Source organism: Diabrotica virgifera, chromosome 6, assembly GCF_917563875.1.
Source record: "Diabrotica virgifera virgifera chromosome 6, PGI_DIABVI_V3a".
In the NCBI taxonomy this organism is placed as follows: Eukaryota; Metazoa; Arthropoda; class Insecta; order Coleoptera; family Chrysomelidae; genus Diabrotica; species Diabrotica virgifera.
This window is the reverse complement of record NC_065448.1, coordinates 42,199,505-42,224,679: the sequence shown is the minus strand read 5'-3', so window position 1 is coordinate 42,224,679 and position 25,175 is coordinate 42,199,505. Positions and strand designations below refer to the sequence as shown.

At 30.8% G+C, this 25,175-nt stretch overlaps 1 non-coding gene across 1 annotated transcript; it reads left to right on the top strand.

Moving 5' to 3' along the window:
• Positions 1-19,388: 19,388 nt before the first annotated feature.
• Trnal-caa (transfer RNA leucine (anticodon CAA)) lies at positions 19,389-19,504 on the top strand. Its single transcript has 2 exons — positions 19,389-19,426; positions 19,460-19,504. It is a non-coding gene; the product is annotated as a tRNA-Leu (tRNA).
• The last annotated feature ends 5,671 nt before the right edge of the window (positions 19,505-25,175 follow it).

Genomic DNA, 25,175 nt, shown 5'->3' with positions numbered 1-25,175 from the left:
AACCACTAGAGTCGAAATTTTGCGCCTACGCTCTTAAAATTGTGGCTTATTCACGATTAAAGTAGAATATCAGAAATTATATGTAGCTCAAATATATGTAAATCAAGTGGTAGTACTAATTGAGTGTTTGAATAGTTCTGTCATTCACTTAAGAGTTGATAAAAAGTATTATAATATTGTTTGCAGTTTTGAATTAAACTTGTTTAACTTGTAGAGTTGATTGAGCTGAATGCTAAAGTAAGCTGACGGTAATCTGCCCCTACTGTGTGTGTGAATGGGTTGCCCCTTTACTTGGCTTGACAGCGACACAATATATAGAAAGGTCCCCGGTTCAAACTAGGGTGTTCCCTATTATTTCTATTTTTTTTTTATTTTTAGTTTACTTTAGTTAGCAATTTCATATTTTGTTAAGTTAATATAGTAAGAATTCATATTTTATTGTTAATATAATATTAGCTATATTAAAGTATATCTTTAGAAACATGTCTATATTTCGAAACATGTTTCATTAATTTTTTACAATTTTAAACATTTTCTTTGATTTATATGAGTTTAAAATCGATTACAAAATTCTTTCATAACGTAGGGATTGAAACAACAATACGGTTGAGTTCAGGGTTCTTTACCCGTGCGTCATAATTTAAAGCATACGAAATAAGTCGGAAATTTACTAAACCCAATAGCAAGTGACAGCAAGTAGCTACTGCTCCTATCACGGGTTATATTATAAAAGTTGACGTTATCAAATAAATAGAATGTCAAATGTAATTTTTGGTTTAAAATTTTGGTGCAGAATTACAGCGACATTTGAAGTAGCTTAATAAATTCTTTTAATATCATTAGTGATTAATAAATAAATAAACAATTTATAAAAAAATCAATATATTCAACATATTTTCTTTTTGTCATTGTATTCACTTTGGCGAAAACTTAAAAACAACCATTCCATAAATTGTGTGAATGAGGTTAGCTTTGTATGTTGTAAAAATTAATGGCAAAATAAAATACACTTACCATAAAATTTCAAACTCTAATATAAAATTAGTTGTGAAAACGACTGTTTGTGTAATATAAAAAACTTCAAAATGCAAAAATTTGACAAAAAACAGTAAAAAATTCAACAGACTGACAGCCACAAAAGTAAACAAACCAGAAACGTTACAAATTGTACTTAAAATTTGAAAACATCCCTAAGGATCTTTTTTTATACCTACATATCTCTTTTCAATGTACTGAGTCTAGTACTGAGTGTAGAGCGTTCATAAAAATAACATGTGTTTTTACTTAATAACAGGCGGCAGCTGGTTTGTCATTAGTTTCATGCGTGGAAGAGAATGATGCTAGATAAAAAGTATGTATTTTATATCGACAGGTATTAATCGCACGGGTACAGAATCGTGGACTCAACTGTATAGTTAATATTGTGTTATATATAGAACACAATAATAACTATACAGTTGAGTCCACGATTCTGTGTTGAGAGGGATATACAGGGTGTCCCGGAAAGATTCGTCATAAATTATACCACACATTTTGGGGTCAAAAACAGTTCGATTGAACCTAACTTACCTTTGTACAAATGTGCCCATAAAAAAAGTTACAGCCCTTTGAAGTAACAAAATAAAAATCATTTTTTTCAATATATCGAAAACTATTAGAGATTTTTTTATTGAAAATAGACATGTATCATTGTTATGGCAGGAACATCTTAAAACAAAATTATAGTGAAATTTGTCCACCCCATAAAAATTTTATGGGGGTTTTGTTCCCTTAAACCCTCCCAAACTTTTGTGTACGTTCCAATTAATTCAATATTGTGGTACCATTAGATAAACACAACGTTTTTAAAACTTTTTTGCCTCTTAGTATTTTTTCTATAATCGAGTTTTTATCGAGATGCGGCTTCTTTTTTAATATATTTACATAAATATTTTATGGTGGTTGTGTTCCTTTAAACCCCCCAAATGTTTGTGTACGTTCCAATGAAACTATTATTGTGGTACCATTAGTTAAACACAGTGGTTTTAAAACTTTTTTGCCTCTTAGTCTTTTTTTGATAAGTCACCTTTTATCGAGATGTTGCTTCTTTTTCAAAATATACCTAAAAATGTAAATTATAAATAAATTTTCAGATTATTAACAGGTCTCTATAATCGTACTTAATATACAAAAAATATGTGGTGAATTCGACAAATATTCAAAATATCTCGATAAACGCTGGCTTATCGAAAAAGTACTAAGAGGCCAAAAAGTTTTAAAAACATTGTGTTTAACTAAAGGTGCCACAATAATAATTTAATTGGAATGTTTGGGGGGGTTTAAGGGAACAAAACCCCCATAAAATTTTTATGGGGTGCACAAATTTAACTTTAATTTTTTTTTAAAATGAAGCTGCCACAAAAATGCCACATCTCCATTTTCAATAAAAAATCTTAAGAGTTTTCGATATATGAAAAAAAATCGATTTTTATTTTGTAACTTCAAAGGGCTGTAACTTTTTTTGTGTGCACTATTGTATATAGGTAAGTGAGGTTCAATCAACCTATTTTCGGCCCCAGAATCTGTGGTATAATTTATGAGCAATCTTTTCGGGACACCCCGTATAACAAAACTGTGGTATTATAAAAGTACTTTTTTTTATAAAAGTGCAATTTTTTAATATTGTTGCACTAAACTTATGTGTCAAATATTTTTCTCCATACCTCATATCCAATATGATCTAGTGACTAGGATACCTGGCTTTCACCCAGGAGGCTCAGGTTCGATTCCCGGCATCGGAAATCGTTTTTGTTTTTAAAATTGATATTTTGATTTTAAAATAATTGTTTTTATAATAGGGGAGTGCAATTAGAACGAAAAGATACAATGTTTCGGAAAAAATCAAACAAGGTTATATTTTTCTAAAACTTTTTTTGTTAGTTTATAAATATGTTAAAGTAAAAAGTTCTACTCACAAATTTCGCCGCTAATTGTTTATTAATTGTTTAAACAATAACAATTGTTTTGTATAAATAATGTTAAGAATATGGGTGAATTCAACATTTTATTTTGATAAAAAATGTTTTTATTTTAGTTTTGATTATGCTGAACCCGAATCTGACATTACACTTTGCAAATTCAAAATGGCGGATTTTTTCCTAAAAATCCTTAAAAAGTAGTTGTAAAATCCGATTTTTTTTATAAAACGTGTTTGTTTACATATATGCGGATATTTTTGAGAGGTTGCTGAACCTGAATCAAATTTTGATAATTTAAATTATAAAATGGCGGATAACTTAAAAAATATTTGTAAAATCATAATTTCTTTACAAAATGTATTTATTTCTACATATATTTATTTTTGAGAGCTTTGATAGACCTAACTTAAATATTAACATTATAATCTATAAAATGGCGGATCCAAAATGCGGATTTTCTAAAAAGAACATAAAAAAGAACATTTTTCTAAAACGTTTATTGTCTTTATTTTTAACAGGTTGTTGAATCTGAATTAAAGATTAAAAATTTAAATTTCAAAATGGCGGATCAAAAATGGCGGATATTTAAATAGAAAACAAGTAGAATCCAATCAAACAAATATGGAATTTCATTCTTAAAAAAAAAAGATAAACAAATAATTTTCACAATAATATTAAAAATTAAAATGTATTAGAAAGAGTATTTAAAAAAAATACAAATTTTCGATTAGAAGGATATAATTACATATTGGAACATAGTTTTTAATTCCAAACAACTTTTCTTTATAAAAATTTTCGATATTGTGAAATATAAAGGTACTTTACTCTTGAGTGAAATTCATATTTTTTGACATACCTCGTACAAAATTAACAAAATTTGATATTTGATGGTTGTATCTTATGTTATATATGATGTAGAGTATTTTATAAAGAATAACTTTTTTTCGTAAAACTGATATTAAAAAAGTTATCAATAGGTTCCAAGTTACGCAGACATACTGTATAAGAGCTAAAAAAAATTTTTTTTGATGTACATTTATTATTGTTGAAGCTTATTATTAAATGTATTTTAGGTAAGTTTTACAGAAAAAAGTTTTGATCACTCTGTATATACATTTTTCAGCTGGAAATTTTCGGTTTTTGTATTACATTTTTGTTATTTTTCAAAGTTTTCTCAAAAAGAAATTATTTATTTAATTTTTAAACTAAAATAATTCAGTGTTTTTTAAAGATTACATCCCAAGTTTAAAAAAAAATAGCAAACAAATTGTAGTAGATTTGTTCAAATTTGAGTAATACCGTCTTAAAGTGGTGGGAATTCTGTAAAACTACGAAGTTTTCAAAAATTACATTTTTTGAGACATCGTATTATTTGAATTAAATTTTTGAGATTTTTTTTGAATGAAACATCGTTTAGTAAGATGATTGAGAGGTAAGTTGTGCAAATTTGATAGTTTTATAAGTAAAATTGTATTAGTTACACATGTTTAAATAATTTTTAAACAAAATTCATGTAAGGCTCAATTTTCGCCCACACTGTACTTATGTCCATATATTTTATTTCTTTTTATTACAACCATAAGATAGCTTATTTCATCTTATTTCATGTCCAATTTGTAAAATTTCTTTTGAACCATTAGTTAAAGAATTACATTAAACGAACTCAACCGTGCACTTCTTACAACGCTAGTTTCCAGTGCGCCAATGTGTGTGAGAAGGGTGACTTTAGCGGTATAAATAAAAAATTACAGAAGCTAGAGGTTTAACTGTAGAAAAATCTTTATATAAGGTTTTTTTTTGTAAAATTTTCTGAATTTTTCAATGGTCAAGTCAGTTTTTTTTCTAAAAATTATATTTTCGGAGTTATTTAAAAAAACATCTAACTTCGCTGTTCATTTGTTTAATAAAAAATGAAGCACCCACTTCTCGAGTAGAACTTTTTGATATGTTGTTTATTAAACATTTCTTAAGAGGAAACAGTAGCGATCAACAGGTAGCGAAAACGCGTTCCAAGATTGCGGCTGTAATTTTGAATATTTTTTCGAGATATTTGGCACACGTATTCGTAATATAATAAAGAATGGCGGTACAGAGCCCAATTTGAAAAATATATTAAAATGTGGAAATTACTCTGTAATTAAATACAATATCAAAAAAACGAGCCTGTACCGCCATTAAGAAGAACAAAAAAATACACTTTTTTCAAATAAACGTTTTTATCCGATGCCTAGATTTTGTGTCATTTTGGAACTACTAAAATTTTTTATTTCATTAGTAGTTCAAAAATGACACAAAATCTAGGCATCTGATAAAAAAGTTTATTTGAAGAAAGTGTATTTTTTTGTTCTTCCTAATGGCGGTACAGGCTCGTTTTTTTAATATTGTATTTAATTACAGAGTAATTTCCACATATTAATATATTTTTCAAATTGGGCTCTGTACCGCCATTCTTTATTATATTACAAATACGTGTGCCAAATATCTCGAAAAGATATTCAAAATTACAGCCGCAATCTTGGAACGCGTTTTGGCTACCTGTTGATCGCTACTGTATCACCATGAAATTACAAAAAGTTTTATCTTGTTTGATTTTTTCCGAAGTGATAATCTAAATGCACTCCCCTATAATACTTTTTTATATTGTGTCTTATAAATAAAAAAATGTGGTATTATAAAAAGTTATTTTTTATAAAAGTGTAACTATTTCATACAATTTTCAATACTTTAACCATTACATAAAGAATTTGAATTGCACTAAAATACATTCCACAAATTCTTATCCAAAAATTCATCTGTAGTTGTTTTAAAATCCACGTCTATTTTTTCTCACCATCAAAATTTCTTTCAAACATAGGTATTAAAGATGGGAAATTAATGCATGTTTTACTTTTCGAAAGTATAAACAATTCTAGTCCACTCGGTATAGGTATGCGATGCGTATGGATCTAAGAATAAGAATGTATTTTTATCATATAGTAGGTACAATAAAAGTTTTAGTGAAAATAAAAATAAAGATAAAAATGGGGTCAACGACATAAAAAATATATATGAACGGTTACAGATTACAAAATACTACTAAAAATATTCTGATTCATGTCTGTTTAGTGATAGGTTCAAAAAATATTTAGACCGGTAAATGACCGTTTTGGAGTGCAATTTTCCTCGTCACAGCGAATTTGCGTGAACATTTGAATTTAGGTTTCTTTAACCCTATACTTAACTTTTGAATTTGAATCCAGAGTTGCTTTTACTTGGGGGGTGAAAGCCGCCTTTTCTCAGGGGTGGTTTAAAATAAGTCCGGAAATGGAGAAATTAATTAATTCTAAGCAGCTTTTGTTCTATAGAGTTTTTTCACTAAGTCAACACTTTTCCAGTTATTTTCGAGTGAAAATGTTTATTTTCCAACAAAAAAAAACACATTTAACAACTCAAATAACTCAAATAGTAAGTTTTTTATTTAAAAAATATATTCTTATCAAAAATATAGCTTATAAAAAAACTAAAAAAATGGTGTATGTATGAAGTCTGTAGACCTAGCCGAAGCAGAGTTGTTTTCTCATGAAAAATAGGTTCTTATTCGTCAAATTCCAAATCGAATATTTCAACATGAAATAACTAAAAAAATTAAGCGCTTTTCTGGGAAAACTCATCAAAACTGTTTTAAATAGTTAAAAAAACTCTCTTTTTGTTTTTTAAAAAGTTTTTAGCATGAAAAGTAAACAAGTTACGCTCAAAATAAAGTTGGTTCCTTCTTTTTTTTTGATAATAAACATAGTGAAAATCTCCTCCTAATTAGCATCTCCTCTCCTCCTAATATAATGAAATTAATCATTACCGCTTTACAATTTACTTTATTGTATTGTTTATTAGATATATTATACAGAGGTTCAAAATTATGGAATAAATTAGTTTTTTCGAGAATATACCATTCTGGAGAAAAATCCCGAGACATGTTGATTTTTATTTTTAAATTATGCTTTTTTGACATATCATTTGCATAATAGTGACGTCGTCCATTTGGGCATGATGACGTAATCAATAATTTTTTAAATGGGAATATGGGTCGCGTTGTAGCTCATGTGAAAGGATATTTAATTCCGTATTCAGTAATATAAAGTTTAACATCATTATTTGTAGAGGGTGGCCAAAAAATGATTTTTTAATTAAATTATTTGATGCAAAAAGAAGAATGTATGTGATTTATTCAACTCAAAATACAGTTTACTACTGTCAGAAAATAGAAAAAAATGTTTATTTGACAGATACACATTGTTTTTTCTTTAATTAAATGTTCAAGGCGGGTGGCTGTTTGACATTTAATTTAAGCGAAAAGCAATGTTTATTTATCAAATAAACATTTTTTTTTATTTTCCGACAGCAATCAAATGATCAAATAAATAGTTAACTCAATTTTGAGTTAAATAAATTACATACATTCTTCCGTTTGCGTCAATTATTTAATTAAAAAATTTTTTCCACCATGTATAAATAATGATATTAGTGTTTATATTACAGGGAATTGAATAATCTTTCAAATGAGCTACCACACGACCCCTATTCGTATTTTAAAAAATCATCAATTACATCATCACGCCCAAATGGATAACAATGTCATATATGTCAAAAAATCATAATTTAAAAATAAAAATCGATCTGTCTCGGAATTTTTCTCCAAGGTAGCTTATTCTCAAAAAATGAATTTATTCCGTAATTTTGAACCTCATAATATGTATAATCTGTAAGTTTCACCGGTTCAAAGTGTTAATTTCTAAAAGGGTAGTAGTTGAAAGGGCTTGAACGAGCCAATAATCACGAATGTATGCAAACTTTGAACAGCCATATCTTAACAAATTTTTGTCTTACAGAAAAACAAAATCAATGTTGTCCAAAATATTTAGAAAAGCATAACGTACATTTTTTACTCTTCGAGATTTTTGGTATCAGAAATACTTTGTAAGTTATTTTGAAATAAAGTACTTTTTCATTTTTTATAAGCCACACTTTTGCTAAGAATATTTTTTTTGATAAAATACTTACTTTTTGAGTTACATATTTGCAAAATTCCGATTATGTTGGGGTGCATTATTTATGCTGCATTACTCGAGCACATCAGAAAATCACATGGGCAAAAACCGTGTACTCTGTAAATGTACCCCTACCACAGTGGTCGGCAAACTTTTTATCCAAAGAGCCAAATATGAAGATTACAATTTAAAAAAAATTGGGAGCCAAATCTGCTTGTTCAGCAAAATTTCATTACACTAAATAAAGCTAAAGGGTCTAGTCGGTTAAGATAGTGAAAAATGCTCCCAGCGATATTCCAAAAAATCCACATGTTCTACATCAAAAAGTATTCGACCAAAAAAAATTTTAACCCCTGGCCCCATCCATAACCTTCCAAAAAATTAAAACGTGTTTTTTCGTTTTTTAGCAATATCTTCGTTTCTAATCATCGTAGAAACTTCTGTTTTTTTTCGTTTTGTAAGGTTTAATTTACTGCAACCCTGTATTTTTACAACATTTTTGGCGCAAAACCCATTTTTTTTATGTTGATATGTATAGAACCGACAAGTGAAAGAACAGCAAACGTGAGCTTTTTCAGCTCATCACAAGAATCAGGAATACTATTTCAAGCGTTAAAAATGATCATGTCTTCTTTCTCCAGGTGATACAAAGCAGACCACTTGTGTTGTGAACTGTGAACATTTTTTTCTTCTCCGATATTTCCAATTCAACACAAAGACGTTCGAATTTTGTGCGCCATACCTCCTTGTTGAAGTTATACTTCTTTACCGGCGATAGAGGGTGAATTTTTATATGGTAAAACCTAGCGACCGGGCGCATGCGCATTATAACTTTGTTCTGATTGGATGTTCAAATGACATGTCAAAAATTATCCAATATGGCAGCTGTAGCATAGCTGTGGTTTGGACGGTTTTTGGTTATGTCGTTGATTGATAAATATAGAGTGGTTGTTATACTGCCTTTTTAAATAGTTTTCATATTATATTCTTGGACTTAACATGCTTGTTGCATGTCATTGTGGAAGCCCAAACTGTGTGAGTGCGATTATTACTGTCAATGATTACTGGTAAGTGTTTTAAAAATAAGTTGATAAAATTTGGTTCCTACATTTGAACATAGCCACTTTACACATTGCAAGTAATTGCGAAATTTATAGCACAAGTTCTTGCACCAAGAACTTCTGCAATCAGTTGCAACTTGCAACTAGATTTCTGCAATAAAATGATTACAGGGTACAAGTAATTGCATAAGCTGACATGAAATAGACAGAAACTTTGACCTAACCATAAATTTTAGGTTATGTTGTTTTTATAAATTAAATGTGATTTTTTAAGTATAGTTATCAGATATTAGATTAAAAAGGTTAGATTATTGAGAAAATTATAATATGTGTTATATATAACAATTGCAGAAAAAATTGCATGAACATGTTCTATTTAGCTGCAACTTCTTGCAGCAGAACTGCAGACTGTCTCCTTATATGCAATAAACCATTAGCTCATGTGATACTCCAGCTACAATTTGCTTAATCCATATTTTATAACTTTTCCTCAGCTTTTCGCTTTCATGTATCACATTGTTGTTAGCATTAATGGTTCTGATTTAAGTCGAGCTGCAATGCCACTTTTTTTGAATAGCGTAGTTAACCATATATTATCTGGTGAAGTATCCAAAAATGTTTCTTACGAACTTGGTGTCAGTGTTCTGCTAACTGCAAATTATATTCATATTTACCAGTTTTATGTGGACTCATTTAACTTTTCTCTATTGTTTGAGAATAGTCCGTCCGCTACAACTTTTCCCATGCGCTACGATTCATTTTCAATCAAATTAAGTTAAAACAGAAAGTGGAACGTATGCTGATGTGTGTAGTATATAGTATACAGTATACAAAATGTATATACACATCGACGTTCGTTTCAATTTATGTTTTGATTTAGTTTGATTGAAAATGATTCATACCGTATGGGAAAAGTTATAGCGGACGGACTATATCTGCATAAGTATGCTCTACAAACTCTACATAAATCACTCTGTTTATAATGATCAGCTATTGCCCAAAAATTATTAAATGAATTGAGTCATTCTTTTTTTATATAATTTTGATTTACATTTAATGTTACATTTATCGTTACATCGAGGTCCCAATTCTCTCATTTATGTTAATTTTACAGTTTTTCTAGTGTATTCTTGGTCAGAGTTCCTCAGTTTCTTCAAAATATTAATTTTGGAAACACTTGGATCTCTTTGTCTCTCCCTTCCAAGATTTTTCTTCTTTGGAAATTTTCCTTAGCAGACGTATCTAATAATAAAACTAATGCCTTTGATGCAGGAAGGGGTTTCCGCTGTTGATGCTTCTTGAACATGTAATCCACTGTGAACATCAGATATAACAGTGGAAGTTAGTTCACTCGTAAATTATATAGATGTTACAATGTGTTTATAAAAATATTCATCAATAATAGAAATTTATAGTATTGTAACATTGGTTACAAAGTTTTTTCCACCGAGTGATTCAAAATTTGCACTTACAATGAGGTTATTTTATTAAAAAACTTTATATTTAGGTACAGCTGGTTCCAAAAAAAACTGATACGACTCTTAAGCGTATTTTGTAGAAAATTGAGCAGTGTACTTTCTTCTTCTTCTTTTTGTTTTTGGTCTCGCTGCAAGGCAATTACCAGCACGATTTATAGGCGATCTTGATGTAGTCTGGCTCTAAGCCATATCAAAATCGCTGACTATGTTCTTGTAAAAAGCTTTTGATGAGGCGTGATATAATAAATATGAGTTTAATTATATTTAGTTTATTATATTTTGAAGGATAAATACTTATTATTTACATACTGTCATTGTCACTGCCAAATCTTAAAATGTGTCAGATAACTTCAACCTCAAAAAATGACTGTTTAATTGTTTATTTTATTATTTGTCTGTCATAATAAAAATAATATAATGTAAGATCAATCATACACTGCTCAAAATGACCAAATCTTACTAAGAGTCGTATCAGTTTTTTTAGGAACCAGCAACTAAAAACCCTTTCTAACCACAATTCGCCATGCTTAGCCGTTACGTCCAAATCGAATGTACATAAGATAGGATAAAAGTTTTTAGATCAAAATGAAAGTTGTCCTTTATAGAAATCATTTAAGCAATAGTTGAAAAACATTATAAGTGGAGTTACAATGTTATTCATATCAGGTGTAGTTGTGATCTAAAATTTAAATTGGATTAATTTTTTTTGTAGGCTATACAGATAAATCAAAAAGTAAACATAGAGGACAATGATGCATTAGAGACTGGCATATTTATCATCTCATACAGACAACACCGCAGGAGAGTTTTTTTATATTTGAACAATTCAGCTTCGCTTCAAAGAAAGTTGGACGCCTTGAAAAAAAATTTAAACTCACCGTTTGGACGGAAGATATTGAAAATGCTATAAAGTAGGGATAATATACGGGATTTGTATATACTTTTGTAAATAATATATTGTATGATATTTTAAAAGAAAATAATGAGTACCACCAGTGTTACTACAAATGGCTAGTGAATTTAGTAAGTAATTTTGCCAATTTTGTAAAGTTGGCAAGAAAATAATTACTAAATAGTTGGTAATTTTGCCAATTTTCGCAAAATTGGGCAAAAACAAAAAAAATATCTACTAAAAACACTAGCCAGTTGTGTCTGAGTTTAGCGAACCGACTATAACTCTTGTTAAATTAAGGTTGAGTTTACACTTTTGACTTGCCTACAGATTTAAAAATATTTTTGTCATAATATACAGTATGTCCCTGTAAGTTGGAACCATAATATGGAAAACTTTTTTATTATTCATTTTACGAAAAATAGTTGTTCTACATAAAAGGTTCGGCAATATCTAGAATCTCTGATTCAACCATCAGATAGTAAATTTTTATGGGTATTACACAGGGTATGTCAAAAAATATGAATTTCACTCAAGAGAAAAGTAGCTTTATTTTTACAATATTGAACATTGTTATTATGAACAGTTAATTGGAATTAGAACTATATTCTAATATGCAATTACATCCTTCTAATTGAAAAAGAAATTAAAAATTTTTCTCGGCATATATCATCAACATTATTTTCTGTTATTTCAATTATGATTACTTTTGTTATTAATTTTACGAAAGAAAAGTTATAGAATGTTCTGCATGATCTAAAACCTAAAATATAACCATCTTATATAAAATATTATCGACTTTGTATGAGGTATATAAAAAAACTGTTTTTTATGACGACAAAGAAGTATAACTTCTTACGTGCGTACACAAGTACACACACTCTTTTTCTTAAATCCGCAAATTGTATTTCAAAGCTATTAATGCCAATTTCAAAAGGAGAAAATTTCAACTCGGTTATCGTAGCATTAAGAGGATTTTTGACAAATTCCAAAGGGTGTAAGTTTGGTAAAAGCTAATTTATCAGAATAAGATGTAGAGGTACCTAATGTTTTTCCAAAGTTTTTTTTCAATAAAAATATTATTGCTCTTTCCGTGGATATTTCTGCCAGAGCCGCACCTAAGGAACCAAAGAGCCGTATGCGGCTCCGGAACCGCACTTTGCCGACCACTGCCCTATCATAACGTGGACTATTAATACAGAAGCGTGCGTTGAGGGCAGTCCGTAAAAAAATCTATCCTGAGAAAAAACTCGAGGCGCATCAGATTAAGACAAGTCAAGTTAAGTAGCTGAAGAACAGTGTATATTTCAAAAATCACCCGTGTTGAGCTGGCCCCCCCCACTTGCAAAAATTAAAAAACAAATAGCCCTGATTTATGAGCTATTTATGAGCTCTCATATTCCGCAAACTAAAAATTTTAAGCTCGTTCCACTGAGCAGGAATTTAATACCCTAGTGTACTACTTAAAAATAGGAATATTGAATCGGTTTTTGCGGCAGAATTACGAGCTATTTATGAGCTCTTGAAATTATATAGTTTCGATTTTTGAGCTCATCCCCTTCACCCCCAAACAACCCTTTAATTGATTTAACTTAAGAGAAAGATGCTGAGAAAACTTAAAATATATCGTATTGCGAATATAATTCCTATAGCTTATATACTCTAAGAATAAACTATTAAATCAAGAGCATTTCGATTATTGAGCTACAACCCCTTCGCCAGAAAACCACCCTATCTTCCCGGCTTAAGAGAAAGTTGTATTTAAAATGCGTTAAACTAATTATTTGGCGACTACATATCATTTAATAATTTATAAGCTTCCAAATTACGCGCATTTAGATCAGTAAATTGCAATTTATTTTGTATAGTGCAGTCACTGAAGGTAAAAATCAACGATTACCTTCAATTTCGGTGAACCAATTTCGGTGAAAATTGGTCAGTGGTTAGAGGATACGTCAAGAAACAAAGGTGACATGGTACCACCTTGCGCCTTTACCCTGAGGGTGGATACCGCCCCTTCTCGGGGGTGAAAATTATTTTATAAAAAATAAATGCACAAATCAATAAAAGAACAAATTAAAAGCAAAATTTATTATATAAAGTTAATAAAATAAGTCAATACTTTTTAAGTTATTAAAGATCAAAAATTTTAATTATTTGTGAAAAAAATGCATGTTTTGAAAAGGTTTTTTGTAAATCACTGAAAAACTTTAAGTTTTCACAAAAAAGTTAATAGTAGTTTAATTCGTATAGCTTATATTCTAAGAATAAACTCTTAAATCACGCATCTTTCGATTATAGAGCTACAACCCCTTCGCAAGAAAACGACCCCATATTCCCGGCTTAAGAGAGAGTTGTTCTTAAAATAATTTAAATTAATTATTTGGCGACTACATATCGTTTAATAATTTATGAGCTTGCAAAATATACGCATCTCAATTATTGAATTGCCTTTTCTTTCTATAGTGTAGTCACTGAAGGTAAAAATCAACTAGTACCTTCGATTTCGGTAAATCTCCATTCATTTTCACGAAAATTGGTGAGCGGATTTTGATACTATCAACTTTTTCTGCATCTTATTTTTCATAGGTATTTCTAAGTACTTTGACAAGTATTTAGTACCTAAGTGTTATAAAATGCATCTCTTTCCCGTTATTTAAACTTGAACCCTTAGATTTTAACAGTCGCGGAAAAAAATATACATTTAATTACCAATAACTTACTTTAAATTAACATTAAAGGGTTTTTCAAGTAAGCAATTTATTATATTTTTTATTAGCTTCAATTTTAGTGATGAAAACTTTTTTGTAAAAACTTACAGTTTTTGAGTCATTTATGAAAAATCGCTCTAAAGCATGCATTTTCTTTCCAAAAATTAAAATATTTGATCTTTAATAACTCAAAAAGTATTGATTTATTTTAATCACATTATATAACAAATTTTGCTTACAATTTGTCCCTCTCTCGATTTGTGGGGTTATTTTTAATAAAGTAATTTTCACTCCCGAGAAGGGGTGACATATACCCCAGGCTAAAACCCCAAGTTGTTATTGTCAATTCGTGAAAATAAATGGAGATTTACCGAAATCGAAGGTACTAGTTGATTTTTACCTTCAGTGACTGCATTATAGAAAGAAAATGGCAGTTCAATAATTGAGATGCGTATATTTTGCAAGCTCATAAATTATTAAACGATATGTAGTCGCCAAATAATTAATTTAAATTATTTTAAGAACAGCTCTCTCTTAAGCCGGGAATATGGGGTCGTTTTCTTGCGAAGGGGTTGTAGCTCTATTATAGAAAGACGCGTGATTTAAGAGTTTATTCTTAGAATATAAGCTATACGAATTAAACTACTATTAACTTTTTTGTAAAAACTTAAAGTTTTTCAGTGATTTACAAAAAACCTTTTCAAAACATGCATTTTTTTCACAAATAATTAAAATCTTTGATCTTTAATAACTTAAAAAGTATTGACTTATTTTATTAACTTTATATAATAAATTTTGCTTTTAATTTGTTCTTTTATTGGTTTGTGCATTTATTTTTTATAAAATAATTTTCACCCCCGAGAAGGGGCGGTATCCACCCTCAGGGTAAAGGCGCAAGGTGGTACCATGTCACCTTTGTTTCTTGACGTATCCTCTAACTACTGACCAATTTTCGTGAAAATCGATGAAGGTTCACCGAAATTGAAGGTAATCGTTGATTTTTACCTTCAGTGACTGCACTATACAAAATAAATTGCAATCTACTGATCTAAATGCGCGTAATTTGGAAGCTTATAAATTATTAAATGATATGTAGTCGCCAAATAATTAGTTTAATGCATTTTAAGTACAACTTTCTCTTAAGCCGGGAAGATAGGGTGGTTTTCTTGCGAAGGGGTTGTAGCTCAATAATCGAAATGCTCTTGATTTAATAGTTTATTCTTAGAGTATATAAGCTATATGAATTATATCCGCAATACGATATATTTTAAGTTTTCTCAGCATCTTTCTCTTAAGTTAAATCAATTAAAGGGTTGTTTGGGGGTGAAGGGGATGAGCTCAAAAATCGAAACTATATAATTTCAAGAGCTCATAAATAGCTCGTAATTCTGCCGCAAAAACCGATTCAATATTCCTATTTTTAAGTAGTGGGGGGGCTGACTCAGCCCCCCCCACTAGGGTATTAAATTCCTGCTCAGTGGAACGAGCTCAAAATTTTTAGTTTGCGGAATATGAGAGCTCATAAATAGCTCATAAATCAGGGCTATTTGTTTTTTAATTTTTGCAAGTGGGGGGGGGGGGGCAGCTCAACACGGGTTCAAAGGCAGCTCAACACGGGTTCAAAAATCTGACGATTTGAGCGGGTCCTAAGGAAATGGGCGAGTCACAAAGTTTCACAAAAAAGCGAGTATTTTGCGAAATGAACATCAGATCGAAAAACTAAAAAATATGTGTTCAATATTTTTCAAAAATCTATCGAATGACACCAAACACGACCTTTAAACTCTTAAATAGGAACTCCCATTTTTTATTGCAGATTTGGATTCCTTACTTAAAAATAAATAACATTTATTCGAGACTTTCTTTGAATTATGGATAGATGGCGCTATAATCTCAAAAAGCAATTTTTGAAAATTTGTGCCCGCTCGTAACCCCACTAAAATGGAACTTAACTTATTTTGGTTTTAGTTAGGACCTAATCTTCAAAACCCAGTAGGTCCCCATGACGTTTAGTAACTGCAAATTTAGCATCGAAGGCTTTCCTACTAATAAAAACGTGATTTTTTGTTGAAAAATGAACATTTTCACTCGTAAATAACACAAAAAGTATTGGCTTAGTGAAAAAACTCTATAGAACAACAGTTGCTTAGAATTAGTCAGATTATCCATTCACAGACTTATTTTGAACGTATGTTTTTTCACCCCCGAGAGGGGGTAGCTATCACCACCAAGTAAAAGCAACCATGGACTCAAGTCCAAAAGTGAAGTAGAGGGTAAAAGGAACCTGAATTTACATTTTCAAGTAAATCCGTCGTGACCAGGAAAATTACACTCCAAAACAGTCATTTACTGGTCTACAAGTCTGTTGTCTGTAATGATAGGTTTAAAAAATATTAGCAAATTATGAATTTTTGTAGCCGTGATATCGCTTCGCGTGGGATTAAACATTGGATATTACAAATTTTTGAGTGATTTTTACTTTATTTAAAAACATTGCGGGTCGTTGAACTGATAACGAAATTATTTAACGGTCTAAGGTACCACCTGTCTTTATTGCCGAGACATGTGTTTATAAAACGTCAGGTGTATCAAGGACGTGATAAATGTTATCTACAGAATTTTATTCAACTTTTATTATTATGATTTGCACTCAATTTTATTTGTAGTAACTAATTCTTCTTCTTCAGGTGCCATCTCCGCTACGGAGGTTGGCAATCATCATAGCTATTTTAATTTTTGAGGCAGTAGCTCTAAATAGTTGTTTTGAGCTGCATCCAAACCATTCTCTCAGGTTCTTCAGCCATGAAATTCGTCTTCTTCCGATGCTTCTTCTGCCATCTATCTTTCCTTGCATTATGAGTCGCAGGATGCCATATTTCTCGCCCCACATCACATGTCCGAGGTACTGTAGTTTTCTTTTTTAAATAGTAAGTTCAACTTCCTTCTCTTTACCTATTATTCTCATTACTTCGTTGTTCGTAACTCTATCTACCTAGGAAACCCTCATAATTAGGAATTAATGTAAATCGTTTAAATAGATCGTATAGTATGCCGTGAAAATTGTTATTTAAATCAAGTTTTCTTTTTCAAAATTAATTTTTGTCACGATTTCGAGAGGTTGGTAGGTATTTACTCCTGTATAACATTATAAACACGCAATCTTAGCAACCAATGTTACATGCTGTGGCTTGGGCTAAAAGAGCCAATGTAAATTTTTTGCTTTTTGTAACGTTTTTTTTAATTTAATATTCTCAAAACAAAACGCAAAAATTTATATTGGCCCCTCTAGCATCAAGCCACAGTATGTGGCTTGGTGCCAAAATGGCCAAAGTCAATTTTTTGCTATTTTGTACAGTTTTTTTTAACTCAATATTGACAAAACAAAACAGCAAAAAATTGACATTGGCACTTTTATCATCAAGACACATACTGTTTTTGCGTTTTGTTGCATCAATTTTTTGCGTTTTGTTTTGTCCATATTGAATTAGTAACTGCACTCTTCAAGAGTCTAGTTACTACCTATATCAGTGGGGGCTAATTGTTCCACAATAAATGACACTTCAGTCGTCTAACTATAAATCCACACTTGAGATGACAATTTTATTATTAAGGTTTCGACTAGTGGTCTCGGTCTCAGGTGTATGTAAATCTCAGGTGTATATGGTGCACTACGTGGTTGTTTGGATTGTCCCATCAAAAAGGTGGACAAGATAACCCAATACAAAACAAAAACTACAAAGACTTGGTGTCAGCGCTAATAAATAATGTAAAATATTGCTTTGCCAGGAAGTTTTACAAATTGAAAAAAGCTGGTACCTAACGACAAAGGTACTCGAATGGGTATTTTGGACTTTCCATAGAGCAAGTTCAATTCATTTCCATTTCCTTCTTTTAATCGTGATTGCTATTTTTTCTTGTTTTGTTTTTCTTTGTAGTTCTATAAATTACAGCAAAGTACAAGTTAGTATTTTTAATACTCGCCCCAAAAGAGATTAAGGAACAAAAATGGATTTATGAACTGAAATTCCACTTTAAATAGACGAAAGATATTAAAAAACATTCCCACTTCTGTACCTTGAAGTGAAAGTTGATATGACAGGAATCAGAAGTCAAGAGTTGCTGAAGGACACCGCACACATCTTATGGAAAATATAATGTCACTCAAATGAAATAAAATTTACATGAATAGATGCGTCCTGAAATTTCAATAATTTGATACCATTGCGCCAACTCTGAATTTTGCTTAATTAGGGCGTTAATTGTAATTAAAGTTTATCGAAATCGCATTTTGAAGTCCATAAAACTTGCATTCATAAATAATAGGTTTGTTCTAGCAAAACAGTCAAACTAGTCAGAAACCGTCAGCAAACCGTTGGTCAGTGAGAGAACATAATACAGTCACCAGAACAAACCTAAGGTTTGTTCTAGCATCAGTTTCAAACGGTTTGAAACCATCAGCGAATAGTGGACTAGCGCGAGTAGAGGGGATAGCACTGGTGACTGTATTATGTTCTCTCACTGACCAACTGTTTGCTGACGGTTTCTGACTAGTTTGACTGTTTGCTAGAACAAACTTAATAAGTATTAGTCTAGTCTAGTGGTTATTGAATACAGTCTATTCAACACTAGCTTAAGCCGATTAGAGGCGGTACAACTAACCAAATTCTACCTACTTTATTATCAATAATAATAGTAAAAGATAAGAGTAAGCATCTGCCTTAATCCATCAGAAAGATTTATGGAGTAAGCGGATCACAAGATCGTTTTTCTCTCTTTGACACACGTACATTCCTATTCGATTTTTGATTTATTTTTATCAATTTACGCTCTTGTTAATCAAATTACAGAGTTGGCGCAATGGTATCAAATTATTGAAATTTCAGGACGCATCTATTTATGTAAATTTTATTTCATTTGAGTGACATTATATTTTCCAGAAGATGTGTGCGGTGTCCTTTATTTGGCTTTTGTACTTAACACATTTTATTTTGTGCCACCCGTGTTATAAATTTCTGTAAAACTTTGATTACTTCTCTCGGTTGCGAAAGGATTATATCTACCTACTAATACATTTATTTTATACCTTTTTTTTTCAATAACAAGTTGTTACACTTTTATTGAACTGCAAAATGTAATATTTCTAGAATCATAATACCTTAATCGAATATTAAATAAAAGCAATTCTTAATAAAACTTAAATAATACACAAAGATAAAATTAAAATAGTTGGTAACCAAAATTATTTTGAAAATTAGATAATAGTATGTCAGGATGGCCGAGCGGTCTAAGGCGCCAGACTCAAGGTTTACCTTGCCCGTTTCAACGGGTTGCGAGCGTTCTGGTCCACTCTGTGGGCGTGGGTTCGAATCCCACTTCTGACATTACTTTTTTCATTTTGTAGTACATTATTTGAAAATAAATTAATTGATTAAAAACGAAAATTAGCGTCTTACATCATGACATCCATCGTCTTCTGGAAATCACTTTGCGAACTACCGGTTAGCTTATTTTTCTCTTAAAACGACTACTTAAAAAGCGCTTTTCTGGATACTTTAATAGGTAAATAGGGAATTAAATTTAAAAAAGTAAGCTTTTTGCATAGTTTAAGAGGTAAAAAGGGAATTAAATATAAAAAAGTAGTGTCAGAAGTGGGATTCGAACCCACGCCCACGACACTCATGTGAATTGCAGAACTCGCTATCGCTCATTCTGCAAACTTTCACATGCGTGCCTTAACCTTTAACTACCCGCGCATCAAGTCATAACATAACTACACGCGTGGCGTACTTTGTACGCCACAAGAAAATACACTTAAAAACAGCGGATTTGATTAATTTAAAAAAAAAATACACTTAGTTGTTTGTTATAAACCTTATTCGGCATCAGTGAATACTTGGAGTTCCTTTTCAGTAAGCCAATTGGGATTTATAACAGGAATCATGGAATAACTGGATTCCATGATAAATAAAATTACTAATAAAAAATTTTTTTAAATGTGATTTTTTACAGGAGAAAAAGTATTGTTTATAAAGATAAATATAAATATATTTTGTGCCATAATGACTAAAAAACAATTAAAATATGTACTTATATTACGACTTATAGTAATATAATTCTGGGGTATATTGTCCACCACCGGAAACAACAAATAATAAAATGTAAATTACGATCTTTCCGAACGCCGATGATAACGAAACTAAAACCAAATTGTAAAGCACATTCCAGTTATAGGTTAGAGAGATAAACAAGGTCAAAAATTAAATTTTTAAATATATTTCCAGTAGAATTCTTATATCTGGCGTACAAAGTACGCCAGCGCGTGTAGTTAAAGGTTAAACGTGTACTTTTAACACTTATATCATAAATAACTATTTTGGCAGTCAAAAGTATGTGAAAAGTGCCTTAAAGCTCACCATTTCAACCCTTTTTTAAAAAAATTCCTACAGACCCCCTCCCCAAAAGTTCATAGCCCCCCCAAAAATCGGTCCTGGATCCGCCCTTGAGTGCAATATTCCTATAATAAATTAATATTGAATTAAATATTAAGTAAAACCAATTCTTAGTAATTAAATAATCCACAAGTTCAATTACAACAGAATGTTGTTTAGCATAATTATTTTGAAAATAAGAAAATAGTACGTCAGGATGGCCTAGCGGTTTAAAGTGGAGGCAACAACGTCGCCAACACATCGTACAGCACCTACCCTTGCTCATATTGCCACTCTGAAGCAAAGTAAATAATTTTTGTATAACACTGTATAGTACGTAACAAAATATTTTATAAGACCTTAATCTTAAGCTTACTACGAAGTCATTTGTATTTGAATGGCGTGGTTAAGTTTTCGGCCCAGGTAGAAATTAATACATTTTAATCTATTGTATTTTAATTATTATACCTGCTATTCAGTATGTCCACCTCTTGAAATTTAACGATAATACTCAAATACAAATAACTTTGTAAAAGGAAGATACGGTTTTATAAAATATTTTGAAACGGACTATACAAGGATTGCATTAAATTCATGTGGCAACAACGACGCGACGCACCGCCCCTCCCTTCGCACATCACCGCTACGAATGCCAAGCCACTTGCATCTCCGGTCTCCGGACAACTCATTTCATTTTTGGGATCCTAACTACAAACTTTTATAGACGATACCGGTTCCTAGCTGTACGCGATACGAATGGATTATTATTAATTTATGGATATCTTAAAACATAATTTCATCTATTAAAATACATCAAAATTTTAATAAGTTTATGATAAAAAATATGTTATACAATTAGGTAAAGTTCATCCCAAGTCCCAAACTCTTCTTTCAGTGCATTATAATTTGTAGAATTCTGTCTATCGTGATTATTATACATAGACAACAGAAAAGTATTTATTCATTGACGGATAGCTGCATACTTTCACAATGTCAAGGGGTAAAATTACAATTGTCATTCTAGGTTAGTATATTTCGACATTTTATCGTTGACGCACTGAATGAAGGGTTTGGGATCAACTATATAAATATGTATTAAAAACTTGTGATTCAATACTTAGTCTAGGCGCCAGAGGGGTCACCGTGTCCTTTTCAATTCTGATGGACAAACTCAACGGTTTCTTATGGATTTTTGGTTTCTGATTACGAATTTCGAGGGTGGATTTCGATCCGAGTGGTCAAAAAATTGTTATAAACAATTTAATTGTTTATAAGGCTCTGGCTCATAAACTAAAAGAGATAAAATAAAAAAAATAAATAAAATTTGTTCCTTAATAAGAAATGAAGAAAAAACGTTTACTTAACTTAAATCCAACAATTAGAACTCACGATATTGTAAAATTAGTGCCCAATGCAAATTGCAAAATAAGTATTTTTCGAAGCTTTATCGATCGTAACCCGGCTTCTACGCATGCAAATGAGCCTTAGAAGGTCTCATTTCAAAGCTTAATTAACAGGCTTCCAAACAAAGTTTGTTAAATTACTTTATCTTCATTTATTTTAAAGTTATATCCGTTTGAAATTATAATTTTCTTAAAAAAATTGTACATTAATTTGTTTATAAGGGTTTCAAGCAAATTTGAACTACAGTAGGAAAAATGAAAGAATACCCATGAACGAACATATAAAACACGCTGTATTTTCCTGTCACCGTGTCACCCAAAAAATTGGCCAGCGCAAGTACATGTAATAATTATTATTACATGTACTTGCGCTGGGCAATTTTCTTTGTGACACGGTGACAGGAAAATACAGCGTGTTTTATATGTTCGTTCATGGGTATTCTTTCATTTTTCCGACTGTATAAACATTTATATTTAATTAACAGTAATGATAGAAGAACCCAAAAGGAACAATTTAAGCTTATGAAAATGTTGGATTTATATACAGGAGAAGCAGTAGTATAAGTACCTGTTGACAAAAACAAGAGAGATGTACAATAATGTACAAACTAAACACAAGGCTATAAAACTACTTAGTCACACCATGAAAATATGGGAGAGAGTAATTAATAGATGGATAGGTACGTGAAGAAACCGAAATATCCGATAACCAATTTGGCTTTATGCAGAGCAGATCAACAACATATATGCAATCTTCATTATAAGGCAATTGATGGAAAAATATAGAAATAAAGAAACAAACGCTCATATGGTATTCACTGATCTTGAGAAAGCATATGATAGAGCACCTTGAAAGATTCTGTGGTGGGCATTTGATAAGAAAGGAGTCCCTGGTGAATATGTAAAGATTATGAGAGATATGTATGAGGAAGTAACGACTAGTGTTAGGACAGGTGTGGGATCGACTGATAAATTTCATGTAAAAGTAGGATTGCACTAAGACTCGATGCTTAGTCCTTATTTATTCTCATTAGTTTTGCACTAGATAACAGCGAAACTACATGGTAACATTCCTGGTGCTTAATGTATGCTGATGATGTAGTGCTAATAGGAAATAGTGAAAGAGACTTAGAACAAAAGCCGAAACAGTGGAGACAAGCTCTGGAGGAAAAAGGTTTAAAACTTATTAGGACAAAAACAGAGTATTTGGAAATGTTAATTTAAAGATGGAGTTACTACAAATAAAATGGTATCTTTGGATGGTGAAATTATTGTAAAAAGCAATAGTTTTAAGTACCTAATGTGCGTCCCACCTTGACTTTACCGTACAGGTTCTTATGACCAACAGTGATGCCAAATTTTATCAGAAACATATTTTAAGCAAACATACTTTTTTCCATAGGATAACTATTAATAACTAAGGATTTAATATTATTGACATTTTGTGGCTGTCAGGGGTTCTAAAACATTTTTTTTTTCGAAAAATACCTTTATGTGAACAAAATAAAAATAATTTTGTATAAAACATTTATATAATAATGTATTTAAGCGCATAAATATGTTAAACCTTAATAAAAACGTAGGTACCTACAGAAATCATTAAAATATATTTAAACTATATATTTTAGCTTCTTTCTATAAACCCGTCTTCCTCACTTTCACTGCCACTGTCGTAGGGTGTAAACACATTAAAATGACATTAATTTCATCTTCGAAATCAGTCATAATAACAATAAACTGAAATATTTATTTAAATAACAAATTCCTGTCGCTAGGGGGGGTACAACGGCCTCCTTAATTCAGATGGACTTACCCAAGTTTTTTTTTTATATATTTTGACCCGTAGAATACGAATTTTTTGGGTAACAGTTGATTCGGATGTCGATAAGATTGTTATAGACAAAGAACTTGAGGAATTACATAACAGCGATTTCTCGCAAAACAAAACAAATTTTTGTATTTTTTGGGTCATTTTAAGCAAAAAATATTCCTACAAGTTTTTTCGTAGAATGCATAGTTTTCGAGATAAATGCGGTCGAACTTTCAAAAAATCGAAAAATTGCAATTTTTGAACCCGAATAACTTTTGATTAAAAAATAAAGTAGCAATTCTGCTTACCGCATTTGAAAGTTTAAGTCAAATTGTATCGGTTTTGATTATTTGCATTACTAAAAATTAATTTTTTTATTGTTAAACTAATCTATAGACACATAGTGTTTCCCGTGCCTAATACATGTGTTTTAACGCATGCTACGTATAAATTGCCTCGCTTGCACTCATAGCTACTCTACCTACTCGTTCGATTTTAAATGAGAAATCATTTAGTATAAGAGCTGTGAGACATTTTTGAGTAGGTATTTTAGGCAACCTGAAAATTTTTCAGGTGACTCTTCTATGATAGCCTAATACAAAAATGCCGGTCTGGCTGGAGGGTAGCGGTTATTTTCCCCAAAAATCCCCCCCAAATTTAAAAAAAGAGTAAAAATTTTTTTACAAAAAAATATCATTGATATGACTTGAAAGTAAATTTAAATATTCAAATATAAAGAAAATAAACAGACAAGGCGATTTGAGGGCGATTTTAACTCTGCAAGATACTTGCATGGGCGCCCCAGGATTATTTTCAGGGGGTGCATCTGAACTTCAGAAGATTTCATCTGAATCTGTACATACTATTAATGAGTATAAAATATACAATTATACATGCATACCTATGTACATTCCTTCCGGACAGGGAGGTGCAATTGTTATTTTGGCAGGGTATTTTTTAATTTTAAATATAAATATTCTAAAAAAGACACGTTTTTTTTTTGGTGACATTATCCAATTGCCATGTGATCAAACAAATTACGCGTGCATATAAATGAAACCACTATAGGTAAGCAGCAGTGTGAGAAAGAGCTTATACCGATAGCTGTTTGCGTCCTCTGTTGTAGCTGAGCGAGTCCGTTCGCTCGAGAAAAATCACATAACCTGGCGATATCCATGTTGTTGTTTCTCGAAACGTTAGAGTAATTATTATATATTATAGTTTTTCAAGTAACTTTTTCTTAATTAAAGAAAAATAATACGTACTATACAATAGATTTTGCAAATATGATAGAAAAAGACAAATTTATTATTATAAATATATAGGTAGAAAAGTATAAAACTATAAACTAAATTAATTCTGTGTCCGAATCTTGTACTTCTTCTTCAAATTTCTAATCGGAGCTTAAATG